Raw genomic sequence first — 20791 nt, forward strand, 5'->3', positions numbered from 1 at the left:
AATACTGACACGATTTGTTCACAGAACCGTGGAAAAACTGGTAGAGCCCGCCTTCAAGAAAGATCGCTTTGGGTTGTAGCAACATGCAGAAAACACAAAGTCTGCGAAGTTGAAGAAAGTTTACATAATTGGTAGATCAAGGGAAAGGTATTGACAACAAGGACTCGACTACACTCTCTGAAGTTCCGACAGTAACATGGGTAAAAATGCAGAGTACTTACAACAGGGTTTTTACTATACGTACAGCAGTCAGATTGCACTTATAAAAGGTGAGGAGCACAAAATTGGAGGTGTAATTGAGAAGCGTATCGCTGTTTATTCGCCTCTGGAAAAACTAGATTCCTCTGTAGTTGTTTACATCATGTTCATTACCCTTTTTTTTGTGGATTGGCTACATCAACTCAACCTTCCATTCCTCTGGGATTCTGTCTGTTTTCCAGATTTCTTCAAATAGTAAATTCAGCACCTCTGCTATGTATGGCAAGGACCACTTCAAAATTTCAGCTGTAATTGAATCTTCTCCACTAGCTTTGTTGATTCTGAGGGTTTTAATTATTTCTTCGGTTTCTTTTGTAGATGGTGGTAAATCTTCCTCCAGCGGCGTGTAAAGCACTTTCCACATTTGGTTGAGCAGAATAGAAACACCACTAGACAGTCGCTTCGGTGAATATCGGGGTGGTTTTTCGGAAAGGAAGGTAATGCTCAGAACGAATATTTAATCTCAAGTCAGTAATTAGCCACATATTACTGAACTGAGAGTGCATTGTAGCTATGTGAATGGGCTTCAAAAACGCTGTTGACAGTGAAACTATAAATAAAATAATTCGAGAATTTTTCATGAGGTCTAAACTGGCCAACGTAATCCGTAAAACAATTACAGTTTCTAAAGTAAAACTTATGGTAGAAATCTTACAGTCTTGCAGAATAAAAACAGTGAGAATTGGGAACGAAAAACTTATTTAACTCAACATCTCACCCATAAGATTAGGTAGAGGAAGCAAAAAGATCGAATTCAACTGACTTGCATTTGCAGATAATTTTGCTATACTCTCAGAAAATGCAATAACATAAATAAATTTCCTGGAAGAAACAGCGAGAAGAACTGCAGAAAAAAAGAAAAAAGAAACATTGAACTGATGATAGTGAAAGAAAAGACAAAGAACGAAGATGGTCTATTCGCAATAAAATAAATTAAAATTAGGAACAAATTGATACGACACATCCTAACGCATCGACGAATAGTCATTTCGCAAGAAAGTGCGGGCGCTGAAAATCAATGAGGGTTACATAGGTATGAAGAGAGTAGGTTATAGGTTGCAACCGTTATTCAGAGATGAAGAGGCTTGCACGAGATAGACATTCTGGGAGAGCTCTATCAAACCAATAATTTAGTTTTAAATCAAAAGAGGTAAAACAAATAAAACGTTCATAGCAAAGGAAAGAAGATTCACTAAATATGAACCATTCTACGAAGTAGAATTCAAAGAACTTTGTAAATACACTCCACAATTGTTCAGCAGTACTACTCCTCGAATAAAACAGTGACCCGTATATACAATAAGTTTCATTTAATTCACATCTGTTGTCACAAACATTTTGTTAACAGATTACCGGTTTCACCCTTTAATGACCATCATCAGATCTGTTTTATAAAAGCAAAGTCCTAATGTACTGTAGCCATAGTGCCATCGTCAAATGTTAAATGCAGAATCAGCACAAGCATCGTCATATACATACAAATAACTCCATATGTAAGAGTCATGTTGTCAGTAGCACTACTGTTCAAAATAGTTTTTTATAAAACAGATCTGATGATGGTCATTACAGACCGAAACCGGTAATCTGTTAACAAAACTTTTGTGACCATACACGTAAAGTAAAGGAAACTTATTGTACTACTTATCATTCTTAAGCTCAAAGAAGAAAATATTAGTAATCCCTTAAAAGAGCATACAGATCATTTTATAGCTCTGTAGACGTTATAAAACAGATACTAAGAAGCCTTGTGACGTATCACCACTTCTTGGAAGTTAAGTGGTGTACACCTGACAGTCTGTTCTACGGAATCAGCGTAATAAGATGTGGTGACTTACAGACTTGACAGAATAGCAGAGTCAGCTGTTGCGCTTTGACACATCCACTACTGCACTGTGCATATACTTCTCCTATTTGTAAATCTGTCAGTTCAGACTTTCCAAAGTGTTTATAATGCGCATTTCGCGTCCACATAACAAGGTATTAAGAAAAGGTGTCTAGAAAAGATCCTAACCAACAATGGTAAGAGACGAGTGTCAAAGCATACTGCAATGGACCTTTACAGTTGGGTATCTCACAAAAGCCAACGCTCTGAGTGGCATATAAGCCTGCCTGTTTACAATGGACCGAAGAACATAAGAAGTTGATGGTAGCAGCTGCCTCTTCTCAGATGAAGTACAGTGTCGAGTGTATTTAACCTGCAGTGAGTCGACGCTGCAGTGATCGGAGGTTGTTTTCTGATGTTGTGGGTGTTTTTAGTACCATGATCTTGGCCCCCTTTTTACGGATACCTTGAACGTGAACCGGTTTGTTTATTTTTACCCTCTCTCTGAACAAGTGTTGCTCTTGCTTTCTATGTCTGCATGAGGAGTATCCTTTAAACATTTCCATCTCACAAGATGGAGAAGGCCGTGATGCTTTCTTTCCTTATTTGATTAACAGTCAGGAACCCTGACGCTATTTTACTAACTGCCAAATCATCCGATCCGATGGAAAGTGTCTGGAACTGTCTGAAACGTAACACTCAAGTTTTAATCACCAAGGAGTAGCTTCAGCTAGCTATGGCATACCCGAAGAAATAAGCGGACACCGCTACGAAACGAGGTGACAAGCGGTGTTGCACGATATTAGCACGATGTCTCCCTTCAATGACTCAATCTTGTAGTGCTGGTATAGTAACTGCTCTTTCTAATCGGATTTGCCATGTTTCTATTTTAATTTCTATTGCTTGCATGTTAAATTTTACCAGCAATAAGAGAAGATTATAATTTCAATCAGTCTTCTTAAGCAATGATGATTAGCAGCGTCAGCAATTGCTACCGAAATGACAACTCAGTGCAATGAAGACAGAATTAACTTTAGCGATTTGATAATATTTTACGATATTTTAGCCTTTAAACTAATATCATATCTGAAATTCTTCCTACGAGCTGATAATTTTAAATTGAGTCATCAGGACAGAGGAAGTAATGGTGCTAATGGGAAAATCGCTTACTCGGAGACGAGTTTTCTTTACAAATGAAATTAGTGGCCATGTTTACAACTGGAATTAAATGGAGATCATGGAAACCGTCGGCGCACAGCCAGACCATTGGAATAATGAAGTTGTTGCCCAAGCAAGTAGCTGAGCAATTGTCAGCTTACCTCCGCTCATTTTCATCTTCGTCTCCACCTAACTAGATACTTCCCTCGGACCAGCAGTTCGATGTGCCTGTCGCAAAATTCCGTCCTTGCCCCAGAACACGACAACTAGCGGCCTGACACCTCTGCTTTACCAGGGTATCATACTGTGAAGTACCTCGCACCAGTCTCTTGATCCACACAGAGCCTTAAAAATGACTTTTTCCTATCGACAACACTAGACCACTACAATGAAATTATTCTCATTCACTGAGTTTACATTCGCTTTATAAAAAAATTGTCCGACTCCTTATCTGAGTGGTCAGCGCGGGTTACTGCCATGCAAAGTTGGGGAGGAGGGGTTGGGGGCAGGTGACCATGCTTCGATTCCCGGTAGCGCCAGAAACCTTTACTTAGTGGGAGAGCTGGTATGGGGTGCATTCAGCGTCCTGAAGCCAATTGATAAAATACTCGATCAATCTATAGCGATACCAATACCGAAAGACCCGACAATGTATAGGAGAGCGGACTCCCTCCATACAACATACGATGACGTCATTGTCAAAGGATGACAAGATGGTCGGTCGGGACCTATTACCCCCTCTATGGCCAGAACGCAGTACATCTACTTTTATAGCAGATATTATTACCATTAATACACACAAAGCCTACGGCCTTGCTGCCTTGGTGAGACCGGTTCCGGTCTTATCACCGAAGTTAAGCTGTGTCGGACTGGGCTAGGACTTTGATGGGTGACCATCTGATCTGCCCAGCGCTATTGCCAAACGGGTTGCACTCAGCCCTTGTGAGGCAAACTGAGGAGCTACTCGATTGATAAATTGCTGCTCATCTCGTAAACTGACATACGGCCGGGAGAGCGGTGTGCTGTCCACATGCCCCCTCCTTATCCGCATCCAGTAATGCATGTGGGCTGAGGATGACACGGCGGCCGATCGGTTCGATAGGTGTTGATGACCTGTTCTGGCAGAGTCAAGGTTTTTATTTTTTTATTAAAGTACAAACAACACTATTTATCTTCTGCATCATGTACTTATTTAAAACCGAAAACTTGTTCACTTAAAAAGAGTGAAAAGCTTTACACAATCGTCAGCTATGAGGAATTCACATCATTACAACGAATAAAGTATTCTCCAAACTGATGATGAAAGGGGGGGGGAGGGGGAAGTCGTCGCTGAATCTTATTTGTGTACGATCGATTTCCATCTCCTAAGGAGACCATCATCAGATCTACATTCCTTGATGACGGTAGGAATCGCTGGCGTGAGGAACACTGCTCCGTGGTGCTTAACTCAGCACGCCTCTCGGCAGACTCACATTCCCATCTGCTGCCCACCTAGCCGCAGTCGTCGTCTCCGTCCTCCATGCCCGCTACTTCGAGATTCCCGCAGTAGGTCGAACGTATTTGTGTATCCGCACTGAGGTGGTGGATTCATTGCCCAATCAGGCGAATCAGTTTCATGAATGCATGATGTCGGAAAGAAAGAATATCACACACTCATAAAATTCAACATTAATGTTGAAGAAAATCCATAATGTCTGTAGATGTTACGCTGTATCTTCTGTCGTATTTGTCACAAATTTTGGAAACTGTTACTTCTTATTTTTTCCAGTCATCTTCCTACTTATCGCCATCGATTTCTGAAGTTGTGATAACTCGTCAAAAGCACCGGGCCTATGACACTTCAAGTAAAGCAAATATTTCCCCTGGGATAACGTAACCTGCTGATTGTTTAATATTATCTGCACTAAAGTCATTTAGTACATTTGTCCGTTGCATATAACTAATCAGCAACGTTTCACATAAAAACCGTGTATTCGAGGGCTTACTCTGACAGTACACTACTGGCCATTAAAATTGCTACACCAAGAAGAAATGCAGATGATAAACGGGTATTTATTGGATAAATACACTCCTGGAAATGGAAAAAAGAGCACATTGACACCGGTGTGTCAGAACCACCATACTTGCTCCGGACACTGCGAGAGGGCTGTACAAGCAATGATCACACGCACGGCACAGCGGACACACCAGGAACCGCGGTGTTGGCCGTCGAATGGCGCTAGCTGCGCAGCATTTGTGCACCGCCGCCGTCAGTGTCAGCCAATTTGCCGTGGCATACGGAGCTCCATCGCAGTCTTTAACACTGGTAGCATGCCGCGACAGCGTGGACGTGAACCGTATGTGCAGTTGACGGACTTTGAGCGAGGGCGTATAGTGGGCATGCGGGAGGCCGGGTGGACGTACCGCCGAATTGCTCAACACATGGGGCGTGAGGTCTCCACAGTACATCGATGTTGTCGCCAGTGGTCGGCGGAAGGTGCACGTGCCCGTCGACCTGGGACCGGACCGCAGCGACGCACGGATGCACGCCAAGACCGTAGGATCCTACGCAGTGCCGTAGGGGACCGCTAGGCCACTTCCCAGCAAATTAGGGACACTGTTGCTCCTGGGGTACCGGCGAGGACCATTCACAACCGTCTCCATGAAGCTATGCTACGGTCCCGCACACCGTTAGGCCGTCTTCCGCTCACGCCCCAACATCGTGCAGCCCGCCTCCAGTGGTGTCGCGACAGGCGTGAATGGAGGGACGAATGGAGACGTGTCGTCTTCAGCGATGAGAGTCGCTTCTGCCTTGGTGCCAATGATGGTCGTATGCGTGTTTGGCGCTGTGCAGGTGAGTGCCACAATCAGGACTGCATACGACCGAGACACACAGGGCCAACACCCGGCATCATGGTGTGGGGAGCGATCTCCTACACTGGCCGTACACCACTGGTGATCGTCGAGGGGACACTGAATAGTGCATGGTACATCCAAACCGTCATCGAACCCATCGTTCTACCATTCCTAGACCGGCAAGGGAACTTGCTGTTCCAACAGCACAATGCACGTCCGCATGTATCCCGTGCCACCCAACGTGCTCTAGAAGGTGTAAGTCAACTACCCTGGCCAGCAAGATCTCCGGATCTGTCCCCCATTGAGCATGTTTGGGACTGGATGAAGCGTCGTCTCACGCGGTCTGCACGTCCAGCAGGAACGCTGGTCCAACTGAGGCGCCAGGTGGAAATGGCATGGCAAGCCGTTTCACAGGACTACATCCAGCATCTCTACGATCGTCTCCATGGGAGAATAGCAGCCTGCTAAAGTTTCGCCTTCCTGGGACAATGAATTCACGGTGTTCTTATTTCAATTTCCAGGAGTGTATATTGTAATAGGTCTTACATATGATAACATTTTCACGCAATTTGCATGCATAGATCCTGAGAAATCAGTACCCAGAACAACCACCTCTGACCGTAATAACGGCCTTGATACGCCTGGCCATGGAGTCACAGAGCATGGATGGCGTGTACAGGTACAGCTGCCCATGCAGCTTCAGCACCATACCACAGTTCATCAAGAGTAGTGACTGGCGTATTGCGACGAGCCAGTTGCTCGGCCACCATTGACCAGACGTTTTCAATTGGTGAGAGATCTGGAGAATGGGCTGGCCAGGGCAGCAGTCGAACATTTTGTGTATCTAGAAAGGCCCGTACAGGACCTGCAATATGCGGTCGTGCATTATCCTGTTGAAATGTAGGGTTTCGCAGGGATCGAATGAAGGGTAGAGCCACGGGTCGTAACACATCTGAAATGTAACGTCCACTGTTCAAAGTGCCGTCAATGCGAAGGAGAGGTGACCGAGACGTGTAACAAATGGCACCACATAACATTACGCCAGGTGATACGCCAGTATGGCGATGGCGAATACACGTTTCCATTGTGCGTTCACCGCAATGTCGCCAAACACGGATGCGACCATCATGATGCTGTAAACTGAACCTGGATTGATCCGAAAAAATGATGTTTTGCCATTCGTGCACCCAGGTTCGTCGATGAGTACACCATCGCAGGCGGTCCTGTCTCTGATGCAGCGTCAAGGGTAACCGCAGCCATGGTCTCTGAGCTGATAGTCCATGCTGCTGGAAACGTCATCGAACTGTTCGTGCCAATGGTTGTTGTCTTGCAAACGTCCCCATCTGTTGACTCAGGGATCGAGAGGTAGCTGCACGATCCGTTACAGCCATGCGGATAAGATGCCTGTCATCTCGACTGCTAGTGATACGAGGCCATTGGGAATCAGCAGGGCGTTCTGTATTACCCTCCTGAAGCCACCGATTCCATATTCTGCTAACAGTCATTGGATCTCGACCAAAGCGAGAAGCAATGTCGCGAAACGATAAAACGCAATCGTGATAGGCTACAATCTGACCTTTAACAAAGTCGCAAACCTGATGGTACGCATTTCTCCTCCTTACACAAGGCATCACAACAACGCTTCACCGGGCAACGCCGCTCACCTGCTGTTTGTGTATGAGAAATCAGTTGGAAATTTTCGTCATTTCGGCACGTTGTAGGTGTCACCACCGGCGCCAACCTTGTGTGAATGCTCTAAAAAACTGATCATTTTCATATCACAGCATCATCTTCCTGTCGCTTAAATTTCGCGCCTGTAGCACGTCATCTTCGTGGTGTAGCAATTTTAATGGCCAGTAGTGTATTTCCTTTAAGTTGTGACTCGTCCGCACCGAGTTCGAATACTTTGCAATACACCTAGTGCGGATTGCGTTCTTTTAGTATAGTACCATATAACACACTTATTTAGAGTAAATCTAAATTCTTTGTTGAACGTTTTCGTGCGATGAACTCCGTAATAAAGGTCAGGGTCCATTGCCTCATTTAGTAGCTGGGAGCCAGATGCCGGAAAGATGCCTCAGGTCACCGGCTGGGTTTAGATGCTTCACTGATTGCCGAACTGCAACGAAAGGAAACATTGATGAAAATATGTCTTTGCAAGATAGAGCAGATCAGAGGACACTTCCACTGGACAAGGGATATTTGGAGGAAAGTACAAACTTAAAATATTGATAGCAAATATATTGAAACGTCAAACGATAAAACTGAGGTCTCTGTTTCTTCATTATTTCCTACTTTGTAAAATGTGAAATTTGATGGTAAAGAAACAAAACTACATAGATCAATTAGTTGCTTAGTTTCAGTCTGAAGCTGAAAAATTCAACGCCATATTGCACATTTAAATTAAACTGTACCTGTTTCTGAAGTTCTTAGGCGTAATACTGACGACGCAGATTTGGAAGCTAGCTTTTATATTCATAGAATCCGTACGTATTTGATTAGAGACTTTAAATTCTTGTACCTTGTCTGGAGAACCATCCTCTACAGTAGCAAAAATTGAGATGGATCCCATTTTGGAAAATCTATACGTACATTTCTGTTACACCAAGAGCCTCTTTTAGACTCTAGTCGAAATCACTGTGCTAGAAAGTTACGCGTTCAGTCCACTGACGGCATCCTTGAGAGTTGTTCGATGCGTTTTGGGATAGAAATAACGGTCTGTCGGAGAAGTGGAAGAAGTCTGTTGGAAAATCGTAAGCAATTCGTCGGAGAAGTGTATAGTGGAAAACAGTACACAGGATTCCAAGCGAAATCGCGTGCCTCGCACAGCTGTAGTAGCTTCGATCAGACGCTACGAATGCATAGTGGAGGTAAGCATAACAACCTTTTCGAGGGATATTTATAGGAGATAATAGCTACCCTTTCCGGCTTCGCAGAGGTAGCATTCATCAACGGCCGGACGACATCTCTGGCGTAGCGGTAGTGAATTATAAACACAAACTTTCCTGTGACTTACTCTTTTTTTCCTGGTAATCATATCAAGGTTTCTACAGTAGTTCCTCAGATCGGCCCTTACTTACAGACAGAAAAACACGACGGGGACTTAAATTCATAACACTTCTGCCAATTCGTACTAAATATTTGTAAATTATACACACAAAAGTTTCTCGTGAATCAGTCTATATACCAGGGAAAACCCGTATCAAAATCTTTAGTTAGTTGCTGAGATATTCCTTCACACACAGATAGAAATACGCGGCGTGTCTAGGTACTTATATATAAATATATAAAGTGCTATTATGTTAACAAGTCTCCGATTTAGAGTATTTCACGTAAATGTTAGCGAGCATCCTACAGTAGGCGATGTTTTACTTCCTGTGGGAGCAAACAAATTCCGTGACTAACCGTCCGACAATTAATGAAATTGGTAAATATCAACAGGGACCTAATGGTAGCCTTTCTGTTGTGATGGGTCGCAGATAATTTATGTAATTTAATTTAGATGTAAAAGGGCACACTTTACATAAGGTGTTAGGGAATCTATTATACACTGAAGAGCGGAAGAAACTGGCCATCTTAATATCGCGTAGCCCCCTCCACCCCCCCCCCCCCCCCCCCACCGAGCACGGAGAAATGCAGCAAAGCGATGTGGCATGGACTCAACTAATGCCTGAAGCCTGAAGTAGGGGTGGAGGGAACTGACACTATGAATCCTGCAGGGCTGTCCATAAACCCGTATGAGTACGAGGGCGTGTAGATTTCTTCTGAGCAGTAAATTCAAGGCATCCCAGATATGCTCAATGATGTTCATGTCTGGGGAGTTTGGTGGCCAGTGGAAGTGTTTAAACTCACAAGACTGCTCCTGGAGCCGCTCTGTAGCAATTGTGGACATGTGGGGTGTCACATTGTCCTGATGGAATTGACCAAGTTCGCGGGAATGCTCAATGGATATACATGGATGCCGGTGATCAGACAGGATATTTACATACGCGTCACCTGTCAGAGTCGTATCAAGACGTGTGAGGGGTTCCATATCACTCCAACTACACACGCCCCACACCATTGCAGGGCCTCCACAAGCTTGTACATTCCTCTGCAGACATTGTAATGTAACGGACTAGAAAACTGCCGACACCACTGGCTGGCGAGGTGTGCGGTGCCGTCAATCAACTTGAAGGAGCAAGTGAACTTTAACTGCGTAAACATAATCTGAAATATTATTATTTTGTTACAAAACTGTTAATACGAAGACAATCATGAGGTATATTGCACAGAACTGTATTATAAAGGTTTTTCAATTTTCATACTATGTTTTTCATATATGTATACATGCGATGTGTAAAATATCGATATACAATCAAGGTTGGCAGTACTACATAGTTTGTAAGCTCTGTGAATAGGAGTTGGTTGTGTAGAGACAATGAGCAGTAGGTGTTGAGACGTCTTGTAATACGCTTGCTTTGAGAAGGTCAAGGATAGAGGGAACGAAATGATGTACTGGAAAAGCTGTTACGTTGTAAATTATTGAATATCGTCACGATCAGCATTTATAAAATAAAAGTTTAAATATGTGTCAGTTCTTACGCAGCAGAATACACACCCTGGACCTCAAATTGATGTAACAAACAGCGGATGGCGAGATTCATCACCGGACCATGAGCGTGCATCAACTACCAATAAAAGTAAGAAAGTTATATTAATCTAAATTCAAATTGTGATGATACCTTTCTTTCTCCAAGTCTTAAACCCTGTATGTACTCTGTTGTTAGAGTGAACTGCGTGACGGGGACTTGTGGTCCACTACGCACCCCAGAGAGACCACACAGGTTGAAAATGATAATCTGTAGCTCAATATACTACTCCTGTTATTAATTAATATTTGTCCCCCGGTGAAAGAGGAGCATTACAACATGCAGGGTCCATGAGGTTGTCTCCACACCCGTACTCGTCCATCCGCTCGATACAATGTGAACTGAGACTAGTCCGACCAGGCAACATGTTTCCAATGATCAACAGTCCATTGTCGGTGTTGACGCGCCCAACTAGGCGTAAAGCTTAGCGTCTTGCAGTCATCATGGGTACACGAGTGAGGCTTCAGCTCCGAAAGTCCATATCGATGATGTTGCGTTGAATGGTCCGAATACTGACACATCTTGGACGACCAAGCACAGAAATCTGTATCAGTTTGATGAGGGGTAGCACTCCTGTCTAAATTAACGACTCTCTTCAGTCGTCGTTGGCCCAGTTATTGCAGGATCTTTTTCCGGTAGCAGCGATATCAGAGATTTGATGTTTTACCGGATTCCTGATATTCACGGTACTCTCATGAAATGGTCGTGTGGGGTAATCCCCGCTTCACCGCTACCTCGGAGATGCTGTGTCCCATCCCTCGTGCCCCGACTATAACACCACGTTCAAACTCACTTCAATCTCGATAAACTGCAATTGTAGTAGCAGTATCCGATGTAATGACTGACCCAGACACATGTTGTCTTTTATAGGTGTTGCCGACCGCGACCGTTGGAAGAGAGGATATTGCTGGGACAGGTCCGAGTTTCGGTCTGGTACACAGTATTAATAGGCCAGGAAGTTTTATATCAGCGCACACTCCGCTGAAGAGTGAAAATATATGTTTCACTTATTTGTATACATTAACGTCTAGCGGTAATCAAGAAACGCAAGCAAATGCCTGATCATGTTCATTCATTAAATCAGAATTCGGAGAAGCTAACTATGTTCATAGCACCGTAACACGACACATTCTAATGATTTACAGTATTACAAGATATTCAAAACCTCACCCGTTTATTCTCCGCGGCACTGTTCAGCACGACAAATGATTTTGGGTTCCTCGTTACAATACGCCGTCGACAGTGCGTGTTGCACTTGTTCATACCTGATACAAATCGTGTTGTGAGATGTTAGACACAAACGTTGTCCGAGATGGTGTTAATTGCGACGAATAATTATCGTCGCCGTATTCCAGCAAAATAGTGTTCTAATTTACGTTTTTACTTTAGCTAATGGCTTTATGAATTTATTATTAACCATCCAGCAATTAAATTAATGTTGACGGTTTGGCTGGAGGAGTATAACAATGTTCAAATAATAAATATAAATTAACAACATTGCATTGCTTCGCGCCATACTCACACCCTCAGTAAGAGATTCCCCGCTGTCTATACGGTACTACAGCATGATATTTTCTCCAGTCACTCTGAAGCCATCTGCCGCACAACTCAATGCAAGGTACTTTCTCCCTGTCTTGCTGATACTGAATCTTCTAATCTGACTGATAGCAAGTAGAAGTAAAATAAAAATGTAATGTGGGCGAATAATGTGGCAGGAACCCCACAAAGTGTAGGTGAAATGTCAACAAGTGGACTGATGACTGGCGGTAATACTTCGAGGCTGTTTTCATCTTACCTACTCGAGTGAACGACAGCCTCTGGCTTATGACTGAAAGAGAAGTTATACCAGAGGAAACCTTAGGGAAAGGACGGTGAATATTTAATTGTGATTTAATTGTGATTACCGCGACATAGGCTGGTGTCAGACTTCGTTACGATTATTTCGTTCCCAGACAACGTAAGCTACTCTGCCAAGGTAACACCAATCCAAATGAGTGCGTATCAGAACATTTACGAAATCTACTGTTGTATTCATCAAATACGTTCAGCGCTCAGCAAAAAGCGTCGCAGGCTGCGAACCCCGTACCACAGCAAAGTAGTTGCTTTCTGATGTGGCATGCTTGCACGTTTGTAACTGCTCTCGTCAAAGAGCGAATATTAATAAAACGAATAAGATGGACGTCACAATTTAAAAATATCATAAATAATCTTGTATTAATATGAAGTGCAGGATAAATACACACAGCATGCGTGGTACCGAAGTAAACGTTCTGAACCAAGTCTCAGTGATGACTAACTATCCAATAGTTCAGTCTGGACTGCTGTTGGCGTTTTAGGATCGAATAACAGCGAACAGTCTGATTCTCGCTCTTGACTGTCCGTTAGTCACTTAGATGCTAGCCTGTAACTGAGCAATTGTAGATCTGGAACTTGTAGTCTAGTGTGACAACTGATTGATAACTGTGACAGCTTGTATGTAACATTGACAACTGGTTGTTATTAACAGTGAAAAGTCGTCGGTAATTGTGATGACTCGCTGGTAACTGTGCTTAGTCTTCGGTAACTGGTCCTGTCAGGGCTGTTTCTCTGCGCTCGGCGGATGTATCGTAATCTTTGACGATGTGGATGTGGAAAATAGTCCCCAGTGCTGTCTGTGGCGACAGGTATAACAGTCGGCGGACAGTGAGGACAATTTTAATGGAGGAGGCGCTACATATTTCCTGTTATGTGCAACGTCTATTTTGTGACTGAACGAAACTATGTGGCGCCACTCCGTCGATTGCCCAGCTTGTGTCACCCTCTCAATATGAGCAGAACTATACGGGAATGCTCCTGTTGCTGTGACTCACAGTTCCAGAGTAGGCGCTGCTGAGCTGGACTTCAATAGACTTTGGTACTTGCCTTAAGGAGACAACTTCGAGGTCAAGCAAGATTTAAAAAAGACCGTTGAGTCATCTGAAGCTATGAAGCCATTCCACGTAAATCAAATGCATATAATTCACTTTTTTAATTTTAAAAATGGAGCTGAAACATTGTCATCAATACGCGCGTTGTTTAAGATTACCAAGTGTATTATGATCGAAGTGTCTCATTCTTTTACGTCTCAGACAACTATCAGAAGTATTAAGAATGGAAAAGTCAACGTATTCGAAAGAAGAAAAGCCATGTCTGAGGAATGGAATGTAGTACTTTATCCGAAGGATCAGCAAAGTTTATCGGTAGCAAAACAGACACACCTGTAGACGATGTTGCCATTTGTTCCTCAACATCACAGTGAGCTCTACAGCAAACTTAGCAACGTTTGATGCCAAGAATGGAGTTGTGTGAGAAACGTAAATCAATACTGGGACATATTTTTCCTCAAAAAGTAAGAAAGAAAGAGAGAGAGAGAGAGAGGTACGAGAAAGGATTTTTGTCGAACGCAGTTGTGTCGGTTAAAATATTGCTGCCGTGATTCTGTACTTGCAATGTCACAGAATAAAACATAGATACTTAGTGTTATTGGCTGTTGAAACAAAAACTTCCGTATTGACACTTGTCTAGTCAGTTCCTTTCCATTGCACTTAGTATGTTATTAATGCGTTAGTAATTTTTTGTAATTTGTCTTATTATTTTTTCGGTATTTATACGAGGATTATAATTCTGTGATATCAGAATATGGTGGCCATTTTTTGGATAGAAATAAATTACTTCTTAAAGGAGATTCTTGCTTTTGATTCTCCCGACAAATGTGAAATTGCGCACCCACAACGTTTAACATTATCACTCTTCAAATGTTGGTCACATTTACTTTTCCGTAAAAATGGTTCAAATGGCTCTGAGCACTATGGGACTTAACTTCTGAGGTCATCAGTCACCTAGAACTTAGAACTACTTAAACCTAACTAACCGACGGACATCACACACATCCATGCCCGAGGCAGGATTCGAACCTGAGACCGTAGCGGTCGCGCGGTTCCAGACTGTAGCGCCTTGAACCGCTCGGCCACAGCGGCAGGCGCTTTTCTGTAACTAACACACTATATTCCTTTATATATTATCAATTGCCGGCCGTGGTGGCCAAGCGGTTAAAGGCGCTACAGTCTGGAACCGCGCGACCGCTACGGTCGCAGTTTCGAATCCTGCCTCAAGCATGGATGTGTGTGATGTCGTTACGTTGGATAGGTTTAAGTAGTTCTAAGTTCTAGGGGACTGATGACCTTAGAAGTTAAGTCCAATAATGCTCAGAGCGTTTTTTTTATATTATTTCACAAGCTGCTGAGGAAAACAGAGATTTGAATACATCCAGCAAATATTTGAGGATTTGTGTTGAAGTGCTACTGTGAGATAAAAAGGTTGGCGGTTGAGACGAATTAGTGTCGGTTCGCATCAAATTAATCAGAATACTGATAAAAATATTCTGTGCCAAGTGCAGTTAAAATATGATTACTAAAACTATTCTTTATTCTAAAATAGCCTGTTATTGGCGCTCCATGGGAGCCTAGCTGAATCCATCAGTAGTATATTCATGGACCAGCCCATAGCTGAAAGACATCTCAGTAATAATTATTAATCAAGTAGAGAGTTACTGGATGTTTGGTGCTACTAAACGTAGCAGTTAACAAATTTAAGGCACGTAACTTTTCAAGTGGCTTAACAGGAGTGCGATTACGTCGATGGCGTACGTCTTTACCAATCAAATGTGTTAGACAATCAGTGCGAAACATTCCCTCCAGAGAATCCTCTGCGTGACGAGGCGTTTATGTCCCATGCTGTCCTTTTGTGTCCATGTAGGTGTGATTTTCACTATTTGAGACAAATTTAGCATTTTGGCGTGAAGGTAAGTTTTGTGTAATTCACTTGCAGGCTTTTAGTCCTGCAATGGCTATTGTTGTTATTGTTGTCGTGGTCATCAGTCCGAAAACGGGCTTGATGCATCTTTCCTTGATACTCTATCCTGTGAGGGCCCCTTGATCTTCGAAGAACTGCTGCAACGTACATCTATCAGCATTTGCTGCATTCATCTCTTTGTCTCCCTCTCAGGGTTTTGCTCCCCACATTTCATTCCCGTACTAAACTGGTGATCCCTTGATGTCTAATAACGTATTCAATCAACCGACCTTCTTTTGGTCAAGTCGAAATACAGATCTTTTGTTTCCTCGGTTCTGTTCAGAACCTCATCATTACTTACGTGATCTACCCATCTAATTTTCAACATTCTTCCGTAGCACCACATTTCGAGAGCCTCTGTTCTCTTCTCCCTTAAACTGTTTATCGTCCATGTTTCACCTGCATACACACCAGAGAAATACCTACACAAAAGACTCCTAAACATTTAAATCGATATTCGATGTTAAGAAATTTATGTTCTTCAGAAATCCTTTTCTTGCCATTGCCAGTCAGCATTTTATATCTTCACTACTTCCACGAACCTCAGGTCTTTTACTGCCCAGATAACAGAGCTCTTCTACTACCTTTTCTAGTTTCATAAATTCACTTAGTATCATCTGATTTGATTAGCTACTCAAGATAGTTTTCGGATAATGTGTTGAAGAGTAATTCACATGACGGCTTGTCTGTACCACCTGCAATGAATCCATAGACATCCCAGTCTATACTAGGTAGGTTGAAGTCGCCTCCGAGTAATATAGCATGATCCGGGTACTTCTGCGATACAGAGTGTGGACTCCCTTTGAATGATTCTAGAACTGTCATGGTGGAACCTGGTGGCCGGTAATAACACCCAACAACTAACTTTATTTCTCCTAGCTCTGTTATACGTGTCCAGATAACTTTACAATCACACTTTACTTCGACCTCTGTTGAAACAATATTTTTGTCAACTGCAATGAAGACACCATCCCTTATGGTGACTAATCTGTCTTTCCGATACACGTTCCAACCCTCACTAAATATTTCAGCACGTCCTAACTCAGGGTTCAGCCAGGTCTCAGTCCCGAGAATAATTTTCGCGCCACACGCATCCTGGAGGGCAGTAAATTCACGAACTCCATTCCGAACACTCTTAAAATTCACTGCTGATATCTTGATAGCTGAAGTGTCTTTACAATGAGTGCGTCCTGTTTTCCCTGCCTGCACTTCGGCTGGTGAGTGTTCATTAGGACACCTCGCACTACTGCCTAGCCTAAAAAACCTCCATGTTCACGCAACAGGTACTCTGCTACCCGAGTAGCCGCTTCCTTTATGTAGTGCACCCCTGACCTATCTAGGGGCGTCCTACAATGCCCCACCCAATAGGGAAAGTCTAGAAATCTGCAGCCAAGACCGTCACAGAGCCGACGAAGCCTCTGGTTGAGACCCTCCTCTCGGCTCAAAATCAAAGCACCCCGATTCACTCTGGGAACGATGCTGCAAATAGAGAGCTCTGCCTGCACCCCACTTGCGAGGCCAGTGGTCTTCACCAAATCCGCCAGCCGTCTGTATGAACTGAGGATCGCCTCAGAACCCAAGCAACATTGGTGCGACGTGAGCAACTACTTTCAGACGACTGCACCCCGTACGCTCGATAGCCGCAGCCAAGGCCGCCTCCACATCTTGGATGAGGCCCCCCGGCAGACAAACCGACTGGACGCTGGATTTCTTTCCACCCTGTACGCTATTTCCCTAAGGGGCTCCATCACCCGCCTAAGATTGGAGCTCCCAATAACCAGCAAGCCTTTGCCCCCGTGTGCCTGCTCGGGCCCCCCACTGACAGGATGAACGGGTGAGGCCTGCCGACCAGTCTCCACATTGACCCTCCGCCTCGAACGACGCGAACGCGTTTCAGTGCGCCACTCACCCTGAGGTGAGGGCGGCCCCAACGCGCCGGGTACAATAGAAGTTGCCTCGGCGGCTGAGTCAGCGGACGCAGCAAGCGGCACCTGGAGTGTCTCAAGCGACGCGCCGGACCCTCCGCCGTCGCTGCACCTCGAGGCAGCAGCCTGAAGGCGACTGGCCGAGGCCAACTGCACGCTCAGCTGCTCGCGAACCGCGGCCAGTTCCTCCTGCGTCCGCACACAGCACGCACACACCCTATCCAACCTACTGCAAATATCTGGACGTATAAAGTTGAGACAAATAAAAGGACAATATGGGACTGCACAATTGCGTCACCAGCGCCAGATTGAGCTGCGATATATGAACAATTACTTACAAACTAAGCAATCAAATGATCACGACTACACCACTATACAGATATTACAATGCGATCCTACCCCTGTCTTAGTACAAATGACAACCGCCTACGTGATGTTACACTCTACTGTTATTAAAATTTGATACTACCACTTTCTAATTCGAAAATGCGCAAAGATCCGAAATATCTCACCACGCAAGCACACAAACACACAAAGTAGTTTCAATTAAACCTGCGGAACTAATACAAATAACAGAATATACGACTAGTTTCTGCTACTGCTGCTCGCATGCGTCACTCTGCAAGCACAGATGAAACTGCACTGGCCTCTGTCTGCTGCTAACTGACTCTACGAAGTAAACAGAAAGCACTGGCTTTCCAAAAACATACAACTGCCTCCGCGAATTAATACTTTACAGCTATCGATAAGCAATATAACTCCTCTCAAATGCGAGCATAGGCAAGGATTTTATATAATTAAATATGCAAGCGCAGCCGGCCGGGGTGGCCGTGCGGTTCTAGGCGCTACAGTCTGGAACCGCGGGACCGCTACGGTCGCAGGTTCGAATCCTGTCTCGGGCATGAATGTGTGTGATGTCCTTAGGTTAGATAGGTTTAAGTAGTTCTAAGTTCTAGGGGAATGATGACCTCAGCAGTTAAGTCCCATAGTGCTCAGAGCCATTTGAACCATTTTTTGCAAGCGCACAAACACTCGTAAAGAAATTAAAAATCAAACTATGAAACAAATATGAAAGCTAAATATCCGACTCCCTACTGCACTGCTGCTGCACTACTGCTGCATTGATACTTCACCAGCGGCTGCTCAAGGCTATGGTCCAGATGGCATGGTCACGAGCGTAAGAGTGGCGCTCCTGGCAACGTTGTGCTGTTCGCTAACACACTCGCGTCGTTCGTCTGCTGCCGTAGCCCACAAACACCAAATTTCACCTCACTGTCCTAACGGATATGTTCGTCGCACGTCCCACATTGACTTCTGCTGTTATTTCACGCATTGCTGCTTGCCTGTTACCACTGAGAACTCTACGCAAATGCCACTTCTCTCGTTATGTGAAACCCGTCGATCTCTGCGCTGTCCGTGATGAGTGGTAAGCCCTAAAATTTGGTGTACTCTGCACTCTCTTGACACTATGGATCTCGGAATATTGAATTCCTTAACGATTTTCGAAATGGAATATCCCATGCGTCTAGCTCTGACTACAGTTCTATATTCAAATTCTGTTAATTCCCGTCGCGTGGAACCCTTCTCACATGAATTATTTGAGTAAAAAGGACAGATCCATCAATGCATTGCTATTGATACATTGCGTACGCGGTAGTAACGCCATCTGTATATGTGCATATCGTTGTTCTTTCACTTTTGCCACTTCAGTGTACGTGTGCTCGCTGTACAGTCTTCATGGCAACTGCCTCGTCCGATCACTGTAGCTACTCAACAATATCTGTCTGTCCTGAACAAAGGGACAGGTAGGTGCTCGCCAATACTGTTGCAAAGTTTCCGACAGGGAACAGCGAATATTGCTATCACTCAATTGTCTGGTTCGCAGAATGCCAGTAGATGGCACTTGGAGTGGTAAACTGAGTTACAGAACTGAGTACAAGTGCAAATTGATCGTTGTTCATAGAGCGGTATCTGCTGGCGGGAAAGGTACTCAGCCCCTGTGTTGCGATGCGTCGGTAAGCGGAGCTCGAGGAGACGATCTGCCCGGCCGGATGTGGCTCTGGGGTGCCGTGCTGAGGAGGGGCCATCCGGGTGCCGTGGCTGACGCATTGTCCGCGCGGGGCATAAGTTATGCACCACCTGGATGGCAATATGGAAACGCGCGGCGGGCGACAACGACTGTGGGGAATACGGCCGTGTCTCGGAAGTCGGAATATACTCCAGCGCTCCACCGTAAAGTACTGAGACCATGTCAGAAAGTCGTTTTGACCAAGCAGCTGCATGAATGTCATTTTATTATTAAAATTGTAAAATAACCCATACAGCTCCGTCGTCAAAATGATGTTCTACAGACACTGAACGAATACGTCGCTTCTGGAAAGCGTTACTGAAACATTTGTTTTAATACACAGTTAGAGTGAAAACCTATTCAAACTTGACACTACTATATTCAGAAATAGCAGTTGTACAATACTGTCTACTGTGTCGACAGCACATTATTCGTGTTTTAATCCATAACATTTCATGCCAACAGCATGAGAGCAATACGTAGTCATGACACGGAACGATCTGAAAAGTTAAAATACTGCCACGGTGTATAACATATCAGATTACGGCCTGCAGGTATGACACATAAATGAATGTGTTCTCGGGAGTAGGCATGCTAAAATTCGCCTGTGCTGAATGTAGTGACATGATCACTCGATACGGTAGAGCAGAGCTGCTCGTTAATGTACAAGAGACTTCTAAACTGCTAGGTAGGCGGCTGTTTTGCAGATATACAAAGAGATACAGTTTATTGGTTAAGGCTTACAGAACGACGACTACAAATGTTTGCTGTAGTCTCACATGAATAACATCAGTAATAATTCAACTCGAGGCAACAACTGAAGAATATAATATTATAAGAACTGAGCAGGCTCCGATTCTGTAGACACTCCTTTTGGTTACAAATAATGGGCACATCCGGGAAGTAAAGTAACCTTACAACAAAGCTACAAACTCAATGTTTATACCGTCCGGAGTTATTTGGAGAATGGAATAATCGGCACCTAACCAGTAAGTTACAGTACACACTAACAACTGGGTGAACAATTACCTCAGCAGAATAATAAACAATACTGCGAGTCTTGTCCGCCGAAAAGCAAAGGGATGTCTCAGCTACCGTGTTTACCGATAACCCATCACGGCTGGTCTGTAATGCATTCTTTCCCTGCGTCGTAATTTTTATGATTCTAAAAGTAAATAAGAAATCAAAATTTTAACAAAGAAAGGTCTCATCACAATGCCAGTAA

The sequence above is a fragment of the Schistocerca piceifrons genome, chromosome 7 (genome assembly GCF_021461385.2).
Source record: "Schistocerca piceifrons isolate TAMUIC-IGC-003096 chromosome 7, iqSchPice1.1, whole genome shotgun sequence".
Classification (NCBI taxonomy): Eukaryota; Metazoa; Arthropoda; class Insecta; order Orthoptera; family Acrididae; genus Schistocerca; species Schistocerca piceifrons.